The sequence below is a fragment of the Petaurus breviceps genome, unplaced genomic scaffold (assembly GCF_028583685.1).
Source record: "Petaurus breviceps papuanus isolate PSGF00001 unplaced genomic scaffold, PetGlider_PUasm1.0 91133, whole genome shotgun sequence".
Lineage (NCBI taxonomy): Eukaryota > Metazoa > Chordata > Mammalia > Diprotodontia > Petauridae > Petaurus > Petaurus breviceps.
In genome coordinates, this window is record NW_027187419.1 from 44,260,580 (window position 1) to 44,277,480 (window position 16,901).

Here is a 16,901-nt window from a genome sequence, read left to right on the forward strand (position 1 = left end):
AGCAGAGAGTCCCATATCAATGAGCTTTGGGATTCAGGTTATGTATGCATATTTGTTACAAAAGTTTGTGGTTCTCTTGGTTTATTTGGGGGTTTTTTCTTCAATTTGGAGATTATGGTGAGAGGGAAACAAAGTAAGTACTTTTTAGCTGAAAAAACAAAGTTTAAAACAAGTAGCCACCCAAAACATTTGAATACTTGCTACCTATAGAGGTAACCCATTCTGATTTTGGACACTTCTCATGTTCTTAAATCTTTTCAATGCCCTGACCTGCTCCTCTACTCACCTCAGCCTAACATAGGGATGGTCGTGCTCTAGCTCTCCATAAATCACAAGGGTTCCATTACCATGATCAAAATCTGGCATTCTTCCATCTAATCAGTAGGCTCTGTTTTTTTTTCCCTATACTTTTCTCCTACTAAATCAATTTTGGTCTCATGGTGACCTCTAACCCCTCTATCTTTTATTACTTTCTTATACCCTTTGCTCTGACTTCATTTTCTTCTGTTCCTAATCTTAGCCCTATAGTTAACCAGTTCAATTCAACACTGTCATTTACTCTTAAATCCCTAGCCCCTTTGTTCTATTGCTGCTCATGCCTTGCCAAACTCCAGACCTGAACTACTCTGACCCTTGGCCTCCTCCCTTCCTGCTTATGGTGCTGTTGAGCAAACTGGAGGAAGTCATACAACTTAACAATCTAACTTCAACTGGACCCTTACTGCAGAATGACAATCCTTCACTCCTCTCTCTATCTCACTCTCCACAGGAATGGTTCCAAATCTTATCTTCTCTCCTAAACTTCCAATGTTACATTTCCCCCTCAAAGCTTAAGATGGGCTCTCATACTGTACTGAGAAAAGAGAGGTCATTGGGTGTGAGCTCTCTCTTTTTTCCAGATCACACTGTCTCTTGGTACCACTTGTCATTCTCTCCAGCACTTAACACCACACTTGCAAAATAGTCATCTGGAATTATGCCCAAAGAGTTATTAACCTGCCTATATCCTTTAACCCAGTGATTCTACTACTAGGTCTATTACCAAAGGTGATTAGAGAAAAAGGAAAAGAGCCTATATGTTCTAAAATATTTGTAGCAACTCTTTGTGGTGGCAAAGAACTAGAAATTGTGGGGATGTGCATCATTTGAGGAATAGCTGAACATGTTGTGGTATATGATTGTGAGGCAATACTACTGTGCTATAAGAAATTAACTCAATGATTTTAGAAAAACACAAAAAGACTTGCACAAAATAATGAAGAGTGAAATGAACAGAACCAAGAGAACATTGTATACAGTAGTAGCGCTATTGTTTTAAGTTTGACTTTAAGCAATTAAGTTTTTTTTTTTTAAGCAATCAGGGTTAAGTAACTTGCTCAAGGTTACATGGCCAGTTATTTCTGGGTGTGGTGCTGAGTATCTGAGCCCAGATTTGATCCCCAGGTCATCCCAACACTGGGGCCGGTGCTCTTACTTGCTGTGCTACCTGGCCGCCCCGCAATTAAGTTATTTTGACTATTATAAGTACCCAGATTAACAATAAAGGACTCATGAAGAAAGACAATATCTGCATCCAGAGAAAGAACTGAATATAGAAGCATATATAGAATAATTTTACATACATATACTTACTGTGTTATAAGAAATGATTAACTTAATGATCTTAGAAAAACATGAATACACTTGCATGAAATAAAGAAGAGCAAAATGAGCAGAACCAAGAGAACATTGGATACGGTAACAGCAATATTGTTTTAAGAACAACTTCGAACAGATTAGTCATTTTGAATATTGGAAATTTCCAAATTAACTACAGAGAACATATGAAGGAAGATTCCATCTGCATTCAGAGAAAGAACATATTTGTGTCTAATGGTAGTGATGGAAGGGTGGGGTTGGAGAAATAGAGAAAAAGGAAAAAGAAAAAATGTACATGATAACTTTATTATATATTTTAAAATAGCAAGTTGTACATAATAGATTTGCAGTTTCATGTGCAATTGTTTTTATTATACTATTTGTTATTCTGTGTTATACTTATTCTATTCCATAAGTTAAAATTTTAATGAATAAAAATTTTTAAAATAGCAGGTGCCTTAAAAAATGTTTATTGGCTTGACAACTCTTGTTTTCACCATTCTCCAATAATGAAATGGTCTTTCTCCTTGCCAAGGTCAACCCCTCTACATGTGCCTTTGATCCTATCCTCCCCCATCTTCTCTAGTAGATTGCCTCTCAATTATTTCCCACTCTCTCCAATCTTCAATATCATTCTCTCTACAATTCATTTCCCTAATGCCTATAAACGTACCCAAGTCTCTTCCACCCATAAAAAATCCTCACTATACACTATTATTTTTTCAACCTATCATCCTCTATTTTTCCTCCCTTTCTTAGTCATATTCCTTGAAAAAAAAAACCATTGCCTTCACCTCCTCTCTTTTTGTTCACTTCTCAATCCTTTTTGATCTCTCTCTCTCTCATCAAAGTTAGGTGACTTTCCCAGGGTCACACAGCTAGTAAGTATCTGAAGCTAGATTTGAACTCAGGTCCTCCTGACTCCAGGGCTGGTGCTCTATCCATTCTGCCACCTACTTATAGTCTCTTAATTGTCGAATCTGATGACTTTCTTAACTGTTCCCTTTTGTGACCTTTCTGCAGCATTTGATACTCTTGACTCAACTTCTCCTCCCAACTACTATGTCTCCTAGTTCTCCCAACACCTCTCTGACCACTCCACAGTCTTTTTGTTGCCAAATTGATTTATTCTGCCCCAAACTGTCTCCTGCACTCCAGTCCCATTTCACTAACTGCCCACTAGATTTTTCAAATTGAGTATGCTATAGAAATCTCCAACTCCACATGTTCAGAACTGAACTTGTACTCTTTCTCCCCCCTACCCCGAAAGCCACCCTTTCAAACTTCCCTATTTCTGTAGAGAGGACAGCTAGGTCGCAGTGGATAGAGTACTGGGTCTGGAGACAGAAAGACTTATCTTCTGAGTGCAAATCTGGCCTCAGATACTAGCTGTGTGACCCTGGACAAGTCACTTAACCCTGTTTGCCTCCGTTTTCTCATCTATAAAATGAGCTGGAGAAGGAAATGCCAAACCATGCCAGTATCTTTGCCAAGAAACCCCCCAGATGAGTTTGTGAAGAGTCAAACATGACTGAAAAAATGACTGAATTACAACGTTTCAGTAGAGATATCATCATCCTTCCTATCTCACAGATTTACAACCTCAACATTATCCTCCACTCCTTACTCTCACTTCAAATAGCTAATCAGTTGTCAAAATCTTGCCTTTCTACCACCACAGTATCTCTCACGTCAAGCCCCTTCTCACTATTCACATTACCACCACGCTTACTACGTATTACTCCTGTTTCACCCCACAATGTCGAACTGGTCTCTCTGTTCCTCACACGTGGTTCTTTATTTCCCATCTCTGTTTTTGCACAAATCCCCACCCCACCCCATGCCTGAAATGTACTTATTTTTCACCTGGCTCATAGAATACCACTCCGCCAAGTCTCAGTTCAAACACTGTAGCTATGCAGTCTTTCCTGATTCCCTTGCCCCACCTGCCAGAACCCTCCCTCCTTAAACTAATTTGAAATTATTTTGGTAGTTATTCCTTGAGTATATCTTGCATCCTCCAACAGAATAAAAGGTCCTTGGAAGCAGAAACAGTTTCATTTTTGTCTTTTTATCCACAGTGCATCGCACAGTCCTTTGAACATAGGAGGGGTTTTAAAAAAAATACTTTGTGAGAACTCAAAGCTTTTTTTAAAAAAAGGTGAAAAATTGTTTTTACATGTCATTGAGAGGAAAATGTTATTTTAAAAAAGAAGAGATATTGAGAGATACACCACTTAAAATAACTGTAGACAGTATAAAATACCTGGGAGTACATTCAAGATTAACCCAGGAACTACATGAACATTAATTATAAAACACTTTTTATACAAATAAAGTAAGATTTAAATAAAAAAAAACAACTCAGTGATACCTCCAGTGAAAGAACTAATGGAGTCTGAATGCAGATTGAATCATACTTTTTTTACTTTATTTTTCTTGGCTTTTTTTGTCTGTGTTTTCTTTTGCAACATGGCTAATATGGAAAAGTTTTGCATGACTGCCTTTGTATAATCTATATCAAATTGCTTGCCTTCTTAAGGAGCAGGGAGGGGAGGAAGGGAGAGAGAGAATTTGGAATTCAAAACTTTTAGAAAAAAAATTTTTGTTTACATGTAACTGAGAAAAAATAAAATAATTAAATGTTTTTTAAACAATACTTTGTGATTAACATTGCTACTGAGCCAAAAGCTGGCTCCCTGTAACTCATCAATCCTGAGTCCACTGAAGGTTTTTAGCTGCTACAAAATATAGCCCAGCTGGGAATCTCTCCCTTCTGTGATACGGAACCCAAGCTTTCCTGGATATTGTCCTGTCAAACAGGAGGGATGTCCCTGGGCTTGGGAGAGGCTTCCCTTAATCAGGGGACCTCTATGGCAAGTTTTTCCCCTCTCCAGATATCTAGAAAGGGGTCATTTATTTTTTAAAATTGTTATTTTCAGGTCCAAATTCTCTCCTTCCACTTCCTCCCCCACCCATTGAGAAGGCAAGAAATACAATACCCATTATACACATGAAGTCATGCAAAACATGTCTCTACATTAACCATGTTACAAGAGAAAAAAAGTCAAGAAAAAATGAAAAAATATGCTTCATTTTGCACTCAGAATTCATCAGTTCTCTCTCTCTCTCTGGAGGTGGATAGCATTTTTCACTATAAGTCCTTATGAATTATCTTGGATCATTGTAATGATCAGAGGGGCTAAGTCTTTCACAGTTGATTAGCATTATAACATTGCTATTATGATGTACAATGTTTCACTAGTTCTGCTCACTTGACTCAGCATCAGTCCATAGAAATCTTCCCAAGTTTTTCTGAAACCTCCCCTAAAGGGGCCATCTAAAGGAAAGAAGGAAGGAAAATAATAAATGATGAGAATAATAATAACAGTTGGAATTTATATAACATTTTAAGATTTGCATGCCTTACATGTTATCTCATATATCTCATATAATCCTCATAACAACCTGTGAGCTATATGCTATTATTACCACCATTTTACAAATGAGGAAACTGAGGCATGGAGAAGTTAAGTGATTTGTCCAGGGTCACACAGCTATTTAGTGCCTGAGGCAGAATTTTAATTCAAGTCTCCCTGACTTCAGATTCTATGCTCTCTCCTCTGTGACACCCATATGCCAAGGAAAAACTAAGGGTGAGAGACAGAGGTACTTGACCCCAGAAGTCTTCACCTACTTTTGCCACTGAGATGGCAATATCAGATGAGATGCTTCATTCAGCAGCACACAGGAAGGAACAGGAATGGATCCACATGTTCTTAATCATGTGACGTAACTGCTTCACCCTACATCCCAGGTTCAGGCACCAGGGTAATGCCACGTAAGGCAAAATGTCCAACCCCTCTCCCTCTGCCTTGCCTCTGTCTCACCTTTTTGCTTCCCTGTCCCCAAAACCAGCCCATGTGCTCTGACTATATTTTGGAAGGAGCTCCTATAATCTGCTGGGAGCGGGTGGTCCATCCCTCTGACTTCCAAGAAAGCACCATGGTCCAGTGAAAAGAGCACCAGACTGAAAGTCAGAACTCCTGGCGCCATTCCACTTCCTAGATACAAATAAAAATTTGGTCTTCACCTTCCTCACCTGTAAAATGGGGAAAATAATAGCAGCCTTCCTACCTTAGAGGGCAGTTGTGAGGAAAGTATATTATGAATTGTGGGACATTACCTACTGTACATGTGAGCTATTATTATTTTCGTCTGCTGGGGCCCTAATCCCTTGGTTCTGACCAAAACTGACTCAGCCTTTGCCTAGGACTGCCCAGCAGCTGAAGGCCCAGCAAAAAAAGGGAACAGAATTCCATGACCGTTTGTTCTTGTCTCTGAGGTAGACAATAACTGGGTGTTCTCAGAGGTGACAATCCCCCGTCTCCGGTCTGGCTATGCTCAGGGGCAGGCATTTTTCTTTTAGGTTGGGGTTAAATATAGTATCCAGTGCCTTTCCATCTTCACTGTGGTGATGGAAGCTGTCCCCATAGTAGACCTGGTACTGGCGTAGGCAGAAAGCTGGAGAGAAGAATCAGGCTCCAGAGTTAAACCATTTGTCCTGAGAGATGCAGACATTTACCAACTCACCTATGGCCTCTTTCCTCTGGAGGTGTAGAAATGGCTTAAGGTCCCATAAACTGTGGCTGGTGAATGACCAGCCATCATGGGAATTTCCCTACACTCTTAGCGAAGGTTCTCAACTGTTAAACACCTGAACCAAAAGTACTGCCCCAAGTGATACTTAGGGAGGTAGATAATTCACATGTAAGCTACCCAAATCCAGTCAGTCAAGAAAAAAATTTTTTTCAGATTTTTAGAAGTAGATTTTTATTGATACCTTTTGCTTCTATATTGCCTAACTTCTCCCATATGCCTTCCCTTTTTCCTCCCAGAGAGTCATCTTTTATAACAATGGAGTTTGGGTTTTTTTTTAATAAAAGCAGTAAAAAGAGAAAAAATTCAGCAAAACCAATTCTTTTATTTTCTTTTTGGAGAGGGAAGGCAGGGCTGTTGGGGTTAAGTGATTTGCTCAAGATCACACAGCTAGTAAGTATTAAATGTCTGAGGCTATATTTGAACTCAGGTCCTCCTGACTCCAGGACTGGTGTTCTCTTCACTGTACCACCTAACTTCCCCAACACCAATTCATTTTTAAAAATCAAAGGGCCATTGGTATGGCACTCTCTCGTCACTGCTGGAGATGAATGCCTTGCCTAGTGTGAGACATGGGGCAGAGATGAGAGTGAAGAGGCTTCCATTGTCATCCCAACTTGAAGACTCTTCATGCTTCAAGATGTTTCAGGCGCTCCTAGCTTCCAGCTTCAACAAGGAAGACAGAAGACATCAACTCCACTTCAGATTACTGAATGAAAAGTCTCTAGGAAGACATGAGAGGAACTGACAAGTCTCCATTGAGTTCATATCCCCAGCTTGCTATGCTGGAGACTCTGGGGAATTTCCCCTTGGGTGAGACTTGGGGCTCTCTGTCTTTTGGTTAAGCTGAGTTATCTCACTCCCAATGAGAGAGGTCCTTTTTTATCATCTGGTACTTATTCTCCTATGTATACCTTCTCTGGTTTATGTTTTGCTATGATTTTGGATCAATGGTTTTCTTTGTTATTTGTGATATATATTCATTGTGGAACTGGTTTTTGGTAGGAAACAGGTCGAGACTATATTGCTAGAGATATCCTGATCCCTGATAATAATGAGAAACAGTGATCAAAAGTGAGATTAAACCTGATCCTATCTCCTAGGTTGATAATATTTAAGGGAGCAGATGAACATAGCTCTAGCCTGGCACCACCTCTCTGAGGACAGCAGAGTGGCCTCCAATCGCACTTTCCTGCTTCTCCTCCTGGTAGGAATTAAAGTATTCCTTGGAGAAGGATATGGGGGAGTGGACACTAGAAATGGCTATTCTGCCTCCCTTCGAGCCACATAACAACACCCCCATGCTGTAGGTGAGGTGACAGTCCCTTGCAACACATAAGGCCTCAAAATACATGAGGCCTGTCATTCCATTAACCTTATGTATGATGTTTTTTCCATGCCTGTGGATTCCTCACTTCTGCAAAGGGATGGGGGGGGGGGGGGTTGTGGGGAGGGGAGAATGCATCTTCTCATACCTCTTCTTGGGACCCAAGTTTTCAACAAATATTTATTAGATGCTTATTATGCGCTAAGCCCTAAAGATACAAAAAAGAGCAAAAAAACCCCTATCCTCAAAGAACTCAATGAGAGAGACAACACGTAAATAATTGGGTAAAAACAAGATACAGGAAAAATCGACCAAAGTAATCGGAAGTAATTACATTAGAATCTGGGGGAATTGGGCAAGGTCTCCTGCAGAAGATGGGATTCGAGCTGAGTTTTGAAGCCAGCCAGAAAAATTAAGTGGTGGAGGTAAAGAGCGAGAGCATTCCAGGCATCAGGGGACAGCCAGCAGAAAAACAGAATTAGGAGATGGAATTAGGAACCACATCGGAGGGACGGGCAATGGTCCAACTGAGCTTGATCCTAGTTTAAGTTTGACCCTGGAGGTAATAGGGAGCCAAATATATTCTGTAGTGGGGGTGACATGGTCTTTTAAAAAATTTAAAAAACTTTTAAAAAATCATTTCACAGCTAATACTGTAAACAATCTGGGAAAGCAAGGAATAGTTTACCTATCAGATTGATGGAGAGAGGAAGACTTCATGACCAAACAAGAATTAGAGAGTATTATAAAATGCAAAATGGATAATTTTGATTACATTAAATTGAAAAGCTTCTGTACAAACAAAGCCAATGTAACCAAGATTAAGAGGGAAGTGGAAAATTGGGAAAGAATTTTTACAACCAATGTCTCTGATGAAGGCCTCATCTCTAAAATATAGAAAATTGAGTCAAATCTATGAAAATACAAGTCATTCCCTAATTGATAAATGGTCAAAGGATATGAACAGGCAATTTTCAGAGGAAGAAATTAAAGATACGTATAAGCATATGAAAAAATGCTCTAAACCACTATTGATTAGAGAAATGCAAATCAAAACAACTCTGAGGTACCACATCTCACTGATAAGACTGGCTAAGATGACAAAACAGGAAAATGACAAATGCTGGAGAGGATGTGGAAAAATTGGAACACTAATGCATTGCTGGTGGAGTTGTGAACTGAACCAGCCATTGTGGAGAGCAATCTGGAATTATGTCCAAAGGGCTATAAATAATTGCATATCCTTTGACCCAATAATACCACTTTTAGTGTTGTATCCCAAAGAGATCATAGAAGTGGGAGGAAGACCCATACGTATAAAAATATTTATAGCAGCTCTTTCTGTGGTGGCAAAGAATTGGAAATTAAGGGGATGACCGTCAATTGGGGAATGGCTAAACAAATTGTGGTATATGAATGTAATGGAATACTATTGCACCATAAGAAACGAAGAGCAGATGGCCTTATCTACCTGGATATGAACTGATGCTGAGTGAGAAGAGCAGAACAAGGAGAAATTTGTGCATAATTACAGACACAATGTATGTGTGATGACCAGCTCTGATAGACTGGACTCTTCCCAGCAATGCAGTGATATAAGACAACTCCAAAAGACTCATGATGGAAAGAGATGTCTACATTCAGAGAAAGAACTAGAAAGAACAGAATTTGAATGCAGACTGAAACAAACTACCTGCTCTCTTTCTTTTTCTTGTTTGGTTTTGTTTCCTCTTTCCCACTGTTCATTCCATCCAATATAATCCTTCTTTATAACCTGACCAATGTCTAATGTGAAAGTATCTACAGATCCTATACCTGATTATATTCCTCCATGGGGGGAGGTGGATGTAGCAGCAAGCACCCCAGCGTCCCCAGGGTGGCTGCCAACACCGGTTCTTAGATCTGCTTTGTTAAAGGAAAGCAACTCAAAATAGGTTAACAAGCTTACTTTAATCAGTCAAATATGTATCGTTTACCTAGTTCAGGGGAAAAAGGTCAGCACCCCGAACTTCAGAATATACAGACAGAATTATCAAGACAGAGAAACAAGTAGACAGGTTTCCAAACTGTCCAACCATTACATTCATACCAAATCAGCATCTGGGTTTTTCAAAGCCAGGGGTCTCTCAACAACGGCTTCCCATAGTCTCATCTGATCAAATCACAGAACACTTCTCAAAGTGAGCCCCAAAGCAAAGCCTCACATCAGGGATTATATAGCCTTCTCCTGGGTCAGAGAATGTAACCACCCTCTTGACACATTGGCCAATCACACAGCATCAAGGTGTGGGCATTACTGAAAACCAAGCCTCCTGCCACAGGCTCCATGTGACCACATTCAGCCTATTAGAAGGCAGAGTATATTTTCAAATCAAGGAAGATTCTCAGAGTCTCTTAAGCCTATCAAAGGGCCTAAGGGCAGGTAAGATCTTTAAATTTGCATTTCCATTACAGGGGGGAGGAAGGGGAAGAAAATTTGAAACTCAAGGAACTGAGGAACTGAATCTTATAAACTAAAAGTAAATGAACAAATTAATAAAGACCAAATTTTTTTTTAAATCATTTCACAGCTAAGTAAAGAATGGATTTGAGTGGGGAGAGACTGGAATCAGGAAGACCAATGAAGAAGCTATTGCAATAAAATTATATGAGAGCTAATAAGGGTCTAAACTAGAGTCATGGCTGTGTGAGTGGAGAGATGTACATGAGAGATGTTCAGAAGGCAGAAACAATGAGATCTAGCAACAGATTGAATATGTGGGGTGAGGGTGAGTTCAATGAATTGAATATGACCCTGAGTTTACAAGTCTAAGTGATTTGGAAGATTCTGGTGCCCTCTACAGAATAGAGTATTTGGAAATAGGGGAGAGTTTGGGAGGAAGATAATGAATTCTATTTTGGAAATGCAGAGTTTGAGATATTTATAAGACATCCAGTTCATATCAAGTCCCATCTTCATCACAGGGCCTTTCCCAGCCCACATACATGTGAATTGCTAACACAATTACATAAATTACTCACACTAGACATAGCACACAATTTAGCCATTAATTAATTATTTTTATTCATATTAGTTTTGTTTCCTCAATCAGACCATAAGTTCCTTGAAGGTAGAGCCCATGTATTATGTTTGGATCTCAGTTTCTTCATCTAGGAACCTTCCAACTCCAGCAGAACCACAGAATTTTAGAGTTGAAAGAAACTCAGAAAGTCTTTACATATCCTAACATATAGTAGGCACTCAATAAATATTTATTGATTAGCTGGGAAGAGAATGACACAATGAGAAAAGCAAAATGGAACACCATTTACTAGGAAGAAATGGGACCTTCCCAGAGAGAAGGAATGCTGAGGGAGAGTTTCTCTCTATTCCCATTTAGAAAACCAATATGGAAAGGCTTGTGGGTATGTGTCCCTGAACTCAATCACCAACTCCATTCCCCAACATGCTTATCTGAGGACTCACATAAGCAAATGGCCTGGATAAAAACAGTCTCCAGGTAAGCAAAAAGGGAAATCTATACCATACTTACCAGCTCTGGTTTCAGACATAAGATCATAGCATCATAGACAAAGCTAGAGGCAGTCTCACAGATGAAGTTAGAAGGTCACCTTGGCCAGATCCCTATTTTACGGATGACATTTAAAGAAATAAAATGACTGGTCCTGGGTCATACAAGTAGTAAGAGGTAGAGTAAATGTTCAAACCCAGATCTTCTGATTCCAAACCCAGTACTCTTTCAACTGAACCATGTTATTCCAATCAGTCCTTGGTGAGCATATATAGAAGATAACTTACTGGTTCAGATTACAGTAAATTCCCTTGCCCTATAAGTGGCGAAACCAAGGCCCAGAGAAGTTAAACAACTAACCCAATGTCACACAGGCAGTAGGTAGCAGAGATGATAAGAGATTTTCTCCAAGCTTCAGAGGTAGGAATAATTTCTATTTATATAGCACTTTGAGGTTTATAAAGCATTTTTCCCCATAAACACCCTGCCAAGTAGGGAATGCCAGTACATGGCTGAGAGACTAAGTGAATTTTCCAAGATCATACAGATAGTAAGTGGTAGAGACAGGATTTGAATCCAGGTTCTCTGCCTCAAGTCCCTGTGCTTGTTTCACGCTGTGACTCCTCCTGCTCCCCTACCCTTGGGCCACGTCCACTGCTTTGCCTTCCCCTCCCCCCTCCCAAGATCTATCCTACTTGTGTGTGTGTATGTGTGTGCGCGCATGTGCGTGCCTGTGTGTGGAAAAGGGGGAAAAAATCACGAAGTCAAGTTCATGGCCTTTGTTGATGGAGAGTAGGCCCAGATCAGAGAGCCCAGGCTGGCGCCACTAAGTCGCATGCTAAGGATAACTCCCAGCCGGGCTCCAAGAGAATCCACCTGGCAAAAGAACTCAACTCTCTTTGACCCCTGAAAAGCACCCAAAAAAATTAAAATAACTTCCCCACCACCACCACCCTCTACTCCCCCTACCGCTCACCACAGGACTTCCTCTCATACCCCAAATGCTAAATAATTAGATTATCTAATCCTCCTCTCTCTTTGTAGGCCAGTGTCTCCCTGGTACAGACTGCTCAGATACCAAACTGTTGGAGACCAGCTCCCAGTCTAGACTAGAGCCTTGGGATTTAGCCGTGCCCACTGCCTAACCAGGATCCTGTAACTTGACAAGAGAAAACTTCCAAGGAAGTAAACGAAAGAATGAGGATGTCTTTCTTTAAGTGAAAGTCTCTTCTGAGAGCTGGAGCTTCTGAAATCTGAGCAGGCTGATTTGGTACTTGCAGCATCATTCCCAGATACAAATATGCTTCCTGACACCATGAAAAGAAGTAGGAGTCTGTTCTCTCAGGAGCTAAAAGAGATCTGGGCCAGTCACACAGAAGGCAGGATGGGATGGGGGCCCTGGGAAAACCAGGCTTCCCTTTCTTGTTTAGTTTTCCTAGGAATCTCCATTAGGGAGGGGAAAACTCTGAGGTTAGGTCTGTACATGAAAAGTGAAGAAAAAAATTGAAGAATTATCCTGATAATTCAACTTCTCCAAACACTAAAATATCCAAGTGATTGTGTAAAGGGAAAGTTCAGTGGTACAGTGTATAGACTGCCACAACTAGAATCAGGAAGACCTGAGTTCAAATGCAGCCTCAGGTACTTACTAGCTGTGTGACCCTAGTCAAGTCACTTAACCTCTATTTACTTCAGTTTCCTCATCTGTAAAATGAGCTGGAGAAAGAAATGGCAAAACACTCTAATATCTATGACAAGAAAACCCCAAATGGGATCACAAAGAGTCAGATATGAATGAAATGACTGAACAACAACAAATTGAGTAAAAGTATATTTGAGATTTTCAATGATGTGGAATTTTTCCAATTCATTTTCAACGTACAGAAACAGCCTCTTAGCAGAAAAACAAATTACAGAAATCCTGAAGAGATCTTATGGACAGGGAGAAAGACAGAGACAGACATGAGAGAGATATGAGAGGGAGAGAGAGAAAAAATGAGTGAACATTCATTAAGAGTTTACTTTGTTTTAGACATTATACAAAGCTCTGGGACCATCCCTGACCTGAAGAAACTTACATTCTTTTTGTTTATTTTTAAAATTTATTGATTTATTAATTTTTAGTTTTCAACATTCACTTTTATGAGATTTTGAGTTCTAAATTTCCTCCCTCCCTCCTCTCTCTTCTACCCAAGAGAGCATGCAATTCGATACAGGCAATACACATACAATCATATTAAACATTTCTACATTAATCATGTTGTAAAGAAAAATCAAAACCAAAGAGAAAAAAGACAAGAAAGAAAAAAAGAGAGAGAAAAAAATAGTATGCTGCAATCTGCATTCAGACTCCATAGTTCTTTCTCTGAATGTAGACAGCATTTTTCATCAAGAGCATTTTGGAATTATTTTAGATTATTGCATTGCTGAGAAGAGCTAAGTCTATCAAAGTTGGTCATGGCACAGTGTTGCTATTACTGTGTACAATGTTCTCCTGGTTCTGAAGGAGCTTACATTCTAATAAAGGGAGAACTAGAAAGGAAGGTGGGTTGGGAAATTTGGGGCACATGACTAGAGATTTCCAGGCAGTATTGTGGAGGCCTAGAACTGACCAAGACAAAACCAAAGTTGACCTACCTAAGTTAGAGAGCTTCCAGGGGCTGAATCCAATTTTCCAGTGAGGAGGAGTTGAAGTTGATGGTTCAAAAGGAGACAGTATGGTTGGAGATATCTGAGGAGAGAGTCTCCTAAAGTAAGTACTCTGTATATCATAAATGGTTGACTAGACATTTGGTTTTGACTAAGGGAAAGTCATTTGCCCCTGGATTGGTTTTGGACTGAGACTGGAAGTCAGAAAAAGGTCTAGGATAGACAGAGGCAAACACAGCCTCATCATTTGCATAAGATTAAAATGTCTCTGGTGGGGCGGCCAGATAGCACAGCAAGTAAGAGCACCGGCTCCAATGTCGGGATGACCTGGGGATCGAATCCGGGCTCAGACACTTAGCACCCACCCAGAAACACCTGGCCATGTAACCTTGAGCAAGTTACTTAACCCCAATTGCTTAGGGGTGGCCAGGTGGCACATCAAGTAAGAGCACCGGCTCCAGTGTCGGTATAACCTGGGGATCAAATCCAGGCTCAGATACTTAGCACCACATCCAGAAATAACTGGCCATGTAACCTTGAGCAAGTTACTTAACCCCAATTGCTTAAAAAAAAAATGTCTCTGGTAATATCTTTGAGACAAGAGTCACAGTATCTGGGAGTTGGAAGAGGCTTCAACAGAAATTAATCCAAGTCAAACACAAAAGGAATCTCCATTATAATACACCCAGCAAGATCTCCAAGGAGGAGGAAACCTACCACAATCAAGGCAGTCCATTTTACTTGGGGACAGCACAGATTGTTAGCTAATAATAATAGCTAGCATTGTTATAGTGCTTTAAAGTTTGCAAAGCACTTTACAAATATTATCTCATTTCATTCTTGCAAGAACCAACCCTGGGAAGCAGGCGCAATTATGATCTCCACTTTACAGACTGAAAAACTGACTGTTGACTAAGGTCGTTAAGTGATTTGCCCAGAGTCACACAATTAATAAGTGTTCGAGGTCAAATTTTAACTCAGGCTGACTCAACTCCACTCCTGACTGCACTCAATCCCTTAGCCAACTGCCTGCCTTATTCAAATACCAACCTACACACTTACTAAGTACCTAAGTAAGGAGTTGGACCCAGGCCTTCTGAGTCCAAACCCAGTGTTTTTTCCGCTATAACTGATTTGCTTATGGTCATAAATTTACCTCTTTACCCTTCCCACACCTTGTTCCTGATTCTACCCTCTGGACCAAACAGTAAATTTAACTACTCTCCATATGACAGACCCTCAAATACTTGTAGACAGATAGTTGCCATGTCCCTATCTCCCCCCTTGCTCCACTTGCCAGTCACCTCCTCTCTGATTTAACATGCCCCATCCTTCACCAGTTCTTCATATGACAGATTCTTCATATGGTCTTCACACACAGGCAGCTGGTGGCAAAGGGTAAAGAGAACCAGACCTAGAATCAGGAAGACCTGAGTTCAAATCCTGCCTCAGATACTTACTAGCTGTGTGACACTGGGCAAGTCACTTAACCTCTGCTGCCTCAGTTTCCTCATCTGTTAAATGGGGGTAATAGTAGCACCTACCTCATAGAATTGTTTGAGGATCAAATGAGGTAATAATTGTTAGAATTATGGGGCATAGTAAGTGCTAAATAAATATCAGCTATTATTATTATACAACATGAGCTTTTCCCCATCTTTGTTGCCCTCTTCTGGACACTCTCTAGCTTATCAATATCTTTGTTAAACCATGGCACTCAGGACTGATCACACTATTTCAGATGATGTCTGATAAGTTCAGTAGGAGTCCAGGGAACTCCACTTTCTTCTCCTTTCTCTCCTACCACTATCATTTTAATATCCTTGTGGGTTATCTCCCAAAGCAAAAGTTAAAGTTGGGAATAAGAGAGCTTTTGCCAGCTCCCTCTTTTTCTCAAATTTCTATCTCTCCTTCCTGAACTGTAAGGTCAGGAAGCCACATCTTATCAGTCTTCCCATCTCCCCTAGGACAGTGCTTTGAGCAACATAAGCTCTTAAATAATGCTTGCTGAATGAATGCACAAAGGAGTGGTGATGGGCAGCATTGCTACCCGTTTCTGATTCCTTTATCTTACTTAGTGACTTCTCCTCTATCCTCCTCCCACTATGCCCCACCTTCCTCCACCCAAGAGGGATGTGCTCCCAAAAAGTCAAACACCTGTGGAGATGAACAAAAGTCTTTTTGTTCTGGGTAAAGTTTTCGACTTCACGGCTGGAATAACTTTAGGAGGCAAGATGATGCTAAGCCCCAAGTTTCAACAGATTATCTTCTCTGCCCTGGGCCAGTGGGAGAAACACAATTTTGGAAAGGAAATCTCAAAATGCAATGTCTAACGCCACAGGCTCTTTAGCCCAAACCTCCAGATGAGGTCACCCAGCCTCTCCACCGGCAAGTTCCTGCCAATCCCCTGTGAAGTCTCAGGGGCTCATGTTTGGCGGGAACAGGGACAAACGGGTGTGCTCTTTTTGCTCTTGACAAGGGAGATTTGCAGAAGTGATTCCTATTTGCATTAAGTGATGACAGTGTTAATAGAATCTAGCTTTGTGTCTCAATAATAGCCTCGTGCTGACAGACAAATGCCAGGGTGGAGCTGGGCCACATCTGTGGTTCATGCTGAGAACGCCCTTTCATGCCCTATTCTGAATCTGAATTCTCTTTGCCCATTGCGATGGTGCAGGCCCAAGGAGCATAGCCCAAAACAACCACAAAGTACTATTGTGAAATCATCTTGAACTAGGGACAACTAACTGGGAATTTATCCAGTGGCCTGTGGGGTGACCTGTCCTTTTTTTACACTTTTCTAGGAGGTACGGGAGTGGCAGTGGCTTAAATACTTTAGAAGCCCTACCTAGTGGCCAGGTATCATAGGACTCCACCCATCCTGCCTTGGGAAGGTTGTCCCACCCTGGCCTATGAACAAAGGAAAGACACCTGACCCAATGGAAAATGCAGTGATGCCCAGAGCTACAATGCTCAAGATAAGGAGAAAACCATCTGTGGAGGCTGAATTCTTAGATCATAGACTGCCGAACTATTTGTGAGCATGGAGGCTGGGCATCTACCTTTTCTCCCCTCACCTCTCCAAATGTGGCCTCTTAAGCAGTGCACTGAAGGGG